The sequence below is a fragment of the Triticum urartu genome, chromosome 1A (genome assembly GCF_056163025.1).
Source record: "Triticum urartu cultivar PI428250 chromosome 1A, HENAU_Tu73, whole genome shotgun sequence".
Classification (NCBI taxonomy): domain Eukaryota; kingdom Viridiplantae; phylum Streptophyta; class Magnoliopsida; order Poales; family Poaceae; genus Triticum; species Triticum urartu.
In genome coordinates this window covers 514,155,492-514,161,773 of record NC_141873.1, presented here as the reverse complement: position 1 = coordinate 514,161,773, position 6,282 = coordinate 514,155,492, and positions in this window count along the sequence as shown.

The following is a 6,282-nucleotide window of genomic DNA, read 5'->3' as shown; positions in this document are numbered from 1 at the left end:
GATCAACTTGTGTGTCTAGGGGTGCCCCCTGCCCCCGTATATAAAGGAGCCAAGGGGGGTGCGGCCGGCCCTAGGAGGAGGCGCGCAGGAGGAGTCCTACTCCTACCGGGAGTAGGACTCCCCTTCCTTTCCCTAGTTGGATTAGGACTTGGGGAAGAAGGAAGAGAGGGAAGAAAGGAAAGGGGGGCGCCGCCCCCCTCCTTGTCCAATTCGGACTTGGGTGGGAGGGGCGCGCGGCAGCCCCTAGGCCTCCTCTTCTCTTCTTCCACTAGGCCCATTAAGGCCCATTAGGTTACCGGGGGGTTCCGGTAACCTCCCGGTACTCCGGTAAAATGCCGTTTTCACTCGGAACACTTCCGATGTCCAAACATAGGCTTCCAATATATCAATCTTTATGTCTCGACCATTTCGAGACTCCTCGTCATGTCCGTGATCACATCCGGGACTCCGAACGAACTTCGGTACATCAAAATATATAAACTCATAATTAAACTGTCATCGTAACGTTAAGTGTGCGGACCCTATGGGTTCGAGAACAATGTAGACATGACCGAGACATGTCTCCGGTCAATAACCAATAGCGGAACCTGGATGCTCATATTGGCTCCTACATATTCTATGAAGATCTTTATCGGTCAGATCGCATAACAACATACGTTGTTCCCTTTGTCATCGGTATGTTACTTGCCCGAGATTCGATCGTCGGTATCTCAATACCTAGTTCAATCTCGTTACCGGCAAGTCTCTTTACTCGTTTCGTAATACATCATCTCGCAACTAACTCATTAGTTGCAATGCTTGCAAGGCTTATGTGATGTGCATTACCGAGATGGCCCAGAGATACCTCTCCGACAATCAGAGTGACAAATCCTAATCTCGAAATACGCCAACCCAACATGTACCTTTGGAGACACCTATAGAGCTCCTTTATAATCACCCAGTTACGTTGTGACGTTTGGTAGCACACAAAGTGTTACTCCGGCAAACGGGAGTTGCATAATCTCATAGTCATAGGAACATGTATAAGTCATGAAGAAAGCAATAGCAACATACTAAACGATCGGGTGCTAAGCTAATGGAATGGGTCATGTCAATCACATCATTCTCTAATGATGTTATCCCGTTAATAAAATGACAACGCATGTCTATGGTTAGGAAACATAACCATCTTTGATCAACGAGCTAGTCAAGTAGAGGCATACTAGTGACACTCTGTTTGTCTATATATTCACACATGTATTATGTTTCCGGTTAATACAATTCTAGCATGAATAATAAACATTTATCATGAAATATGGAAATAAATAATAACTTTATTATTGCCTCTAGGGCATATTTCCTTCACTCTGTTTGTCTATGTATTCACACATGTATTATGTTTCCGGTTAATACAATTTTAGAATGAATAATAAACATTTATCATGATATAAGGAAATATATAATAACTTTATTATTGCCTCTAGGGAATATTTCCTTTAGTCTCCCACTTGAACTAGAGTCAATAATCTAGTTCACATTGCCATGTGATTTAACATCAATAGTTTACATCACCATGTGATTAACACCCATAGTTCACATCGACATGTGACCAACACCCAAAGGGCTTACTAGAGTCAATAATCTAGTTCACATCGCTATGTGATTAACACCCAAAGAGTACTGAGGTGTGATCATGTTTTTGCTTGTGAGAGAATTTTAGTCAACGGGTCCGCCACATTCAGATCCGTAAGTATTTTGCAAATTTCTATGTCAACAATGCTCTGCACAGAGCTACTCTAGCTAATTGCTCCCACTTTCAATATGTATCCAGATTGAGATTTAGAGTCATCTGAATCAGTGTCAAAATTTGCATCGACGTAACCCTTTACGACGAACCTTTTGTCACTTCCATAATCGAGAAACATATCCTTATTCCACTAAGGATAATTTTGACCAATGTCCAGTGATCTACTCCTAGATCACGATTGTACTCCTTTGCCAAACTCAGGACAGGGTATACAATAGGTCTAGTTCACAGCATGGCATAGTTTATAGAACCTATGGCTGAGGCATAGGGAATGACTTTCATTCTCTCTCTATCTTCTGCCGTGGTCGGGTTTTGAGTCTTACTCAACTTCACACCTTGTAACACAGACAAGAACTTCTTCTTTGACTGTTCTATTTTGAACTACTTCAAAATCTTGTCAAGGTATGTACTCATTGAAAAAACTTATCAAGCATCTTGATCTATCTCTATAGATCTTGATGCTCAATATGTAAGCAGCTTCACCGAGGTCTTTCTTTGAAAAACTCCTTTCAAATATTCCTGTATGCTTTGCAAAAACATTCTACATTATCGCCGATCAACAATATGTCTTTCACATATACTTATCAGAAATGTTGTAGTGCTCCCACTCACTTTCTTGTAAATACAGGCTTCACCGCAAGTCTGTATAAAACTATATGCTTGATCAACTTATCAAAGCGTATATTCCAACTCCGAGATGCTTGCACCAGTCCATAGATGGATCGCTGGAGCTTGCATATTTTGTCAGTACCTTTAGGATTGACAAAACCTTCTAGTTGCATCATATACAACTCTTCTTTAATAAATCCATTAAGGAATGCAGTTTTGTTTATCCATTTGCCAGATTTCATAAAATGCGGCAATTGCTAACATGATTCGGACAGACTTAAGCATAGATACGAGTGAGAAACTCTCATCGTAGTCAACACCTTGAACTTGTCGAAAACCTTTTTGCGACAATTCTAGCTTTGTAGATAGTAACACTACTATCAGCGTCCGTCTTCCTCTTGAAGATCCATTTAATCTCAATGGCTCACCGATCATTGGGCAAGTCAATCAAAGTCCATACTTTGTTCTCATACATGGATCTCATCTCAGATTTCATGGCCTCAAGCCATTTCGCGGAATCTGGGCTCATCATCGCTTCCTCATAGTTCGTACGCTCGTCATGGTCAAGTAACATGACCTCCAGAACAGGATTACCGTACCACTCTGGTGCGGATCTCACTCTAGTTTACCTACGAGGTTCGGTAGTAACTTGATCTAAAGTTACATGATCATCATCATTAGCTTCCTCACTAATCGGTGTAGTAGTCACAGGAACAGATTTCTGTGATGAACTACTTTCCAATAAGGGAGCAGGTACAGTTACCTCATCAAGTTCTACTTTCCTCCCACTCACTTCTTTCGAGAGAAACTCCTTTTCTAGAAAGGATCCATTCAAAGCAACGAATATATTGCCTTCGGATCTGTGATAGAAGGTGTACCCAACATTTTCTTTTGGGTATCCTATGAAGACGCACTTCTCCGATTTGGATTAGAGCTTATCAGGTTGAAACTTTTTCACATAAGCATTGCAACCTCAAACTTTAAGAAACGACAGCTTAGGTTTCTTGCCAAACCATAGTTCATACGGTGTCGTCTCAATGGATTTAGATGGTGCCCTATTTAACGTGAATGCAGCTGTCTCTAATGCATAACCCCAAAACGATAGTGGTAGATCGGTAAGAGACATCATAGATCGCACCATGTCTAATAAAGTACGGTTATGACATTCGGACACACCATTACACTGTGGTGTTCCAGGTGGCATGAGTAGTGAAACTATTTCACATTGTTTTAACTGAAGGCCAAACTCGTAACTCAAATATTTTACTTCTGCAATCATATCGTAGAAACTTTTATTTTTGTTACGATGATTCTCCACTTCACTCTGAAATTCTTTGAACTTTTCAAATATTTCAGACTTGTGTTTCATCAAGTAGATATACTCATATCTGCTCAAATCATCTGTGAAGATCAGAAAATAATGATACCTGCCATGAGCCTCAATATTCATCGGACCACATACATCAGTATTAGTCATCTTGCCCATGAGGTATGGTTCACAAGCATCAACTGATTCATAATCAAGTGATTCCAAAAACCCATCAGCATGGATTTTCTTCATGCGCTTTACACCAATATGACATAAACGGCAGTGCCACAAATAAGTTGCACTATCATTATTAACTTTGCATCTTTTGGCTTCAATATTATGAATATGCGTATCACCACGATCGAGATCCAACAAACCATTTTCATTGGGTGTATGACCATAGAAGGTTTTATTCATGTAAACAGAACAACAATTATTCTCTAACTTACCTGAATAACCGTATTGCAATAAACATGATCCAATCATATTTATTGATACGACCAATGTAATACCCGGTGTATCTTCAAATGTCGTCACCACTCAAGTCAAACCAACTAAAGAGATGACAAGCAAAGCAGAACTTGTGCGAACAAATTTGGTGCATGCTACTGAAAAACATCGAGGCATTGATGGGCGAATGCGTTTGTTATGTGGCCCCGGAATTAGTATTGTGTCGAGTTCAAGATCAACCTATATTGTTCCAGCCAAATGACCGAAACAAAAGTCGCAAATACAGCATGTATGGCAACGGAGGAAAGTGTGGAGCAGCCTTGATGTTTCTGATATATCATGCAAAGAACAGAGAAGAAGAAGTCGTGGACCCATGCATGGATTGACCCTTGAACAAGAAAACCAAGGGCAGGAGCCGAAACTAGAGAAGATCATCCCCACGTTCAGAATTCACCCTCAATGGATAAAGGCATGTTCGTTTCAATCCCATGGAATAAGGAACGCACGTTACGTGCTAGATAAATACATGCATGCTAATTAGCAAGAATATTATATTAGGAAGTTTCTTAAATAGTAGTTACGGTTGTGATTGGTTAGGATTTTTGTTTCTTATTCTAGTCCAAGTCTTGCACGACTTGTTTAGGTGCTAATTCTTTTTCTCCCTTTAGCGGAGCAGTCACGTGGAGATGGCTATTTATCACGGGCCACGGCCATTGTAACAGGGGAGATGAGTTGTGAGTTTTATTTTCGAGTATGAGATATACAGAAAAACGTTCGAGTTACGGGCGGCCATATCTTGTGTATTATCTGTGATTTTCCCATCGTGGAAATTTACTAGCGACGGAGGGTTGATCATCACATCGACGCCTACGTGCTGATCTAAGGAGGTCATTATTTTCGTTTGTGTATTTTCGTACACATGTGAAAATTATCTTGAAGGTTGTGAGGAGGAACAAGGGGACAACTGTTGATCAAGCATCGCCGTGAAAGATCGGGCCATCTACATGCGCGAATTAGCATCTCGCTAGTCCGTGCCTCATCAAGTGGTATCAGAGCAAAGGTTAGTCACGGCGACTCAGTTTGCAATATCATCTACGGAGTCAAGCATCAACATGTTGAGCAGGAACGTATTGATGGAGGAGGAAGGCATTGGCGAGGTCACTCTTTTTCACACTCGTTGCGTCGTGAACGAACGACGTGTCAATCTGACGATCGATGAGAGTACCGCAGTCAATATGGTGAGCATGGAGGTGGTGAAAAAATTGGGGCTGAAGATGGCACCTCTTGAAAGGCCGTACACGCTGAAGTGGTTCAAAGGTGAAATCAAAATTACGCATCGGATTTTGCTATTTTTTGATCTGGGGAAATATTGTTGTGCGGAATTTTTTCACGTTTGTCCTGTGTCCATGGTGTTGTGCCATCTACTACTTGGCAATCCATGGTGCAAATGTGTTGGCGCTATTCGGAATTTCAAGAAAAATAATTACTCTCTATCATGGAAGGGCCAGCAGATTTATTTATTCCTATGCCAGTGGATCTGTACACTGCAGATTGGAAAAGTCGTTTGCTTAAAAGAAGAGAAGAGCAAGAAGATATAAAGGAAGAAGTTGATGCACCGACGAAGGGGCTGAATCTTTTGGTGGAGAAGGTGCAAGATGATAGTGGTGCAAAGGGGCAGCGGTGGAGTGTTTTTAAAACACAGTGCAATATCAAGAATCGTGCATGCAAGATGATAATTGATGGTGGCAGTTTTACTAATGCCATAAGTAAAGATCTCGTGCAGGCTTTGGGTTTGTCCATGTGGCGGCACCCAAAACCGCACCATGTTGAGTGGCTTTACAATTCTGGAAAATAAAAAATTACACATAAAGTACGTGTGACATTTGCTATTGGTGAATATATTGACAAAGTCGACTGCGATGTTGTGCCAATGGATGCGTGCCAGCTCTTGTTGAGAAGACCATGGCAGTATGACCATGACGCTGTGCATGCAGGTAAATCTAATACATATACATTCATGCATGATGGAAGACGACACGTGCTGAAACCAATGACGGAAAGTGCAATAAAAACAGAGTTCCAATTTCCCGAGTCTAAAATCAAGCTTGAAATAGACTTGAAACCGAGG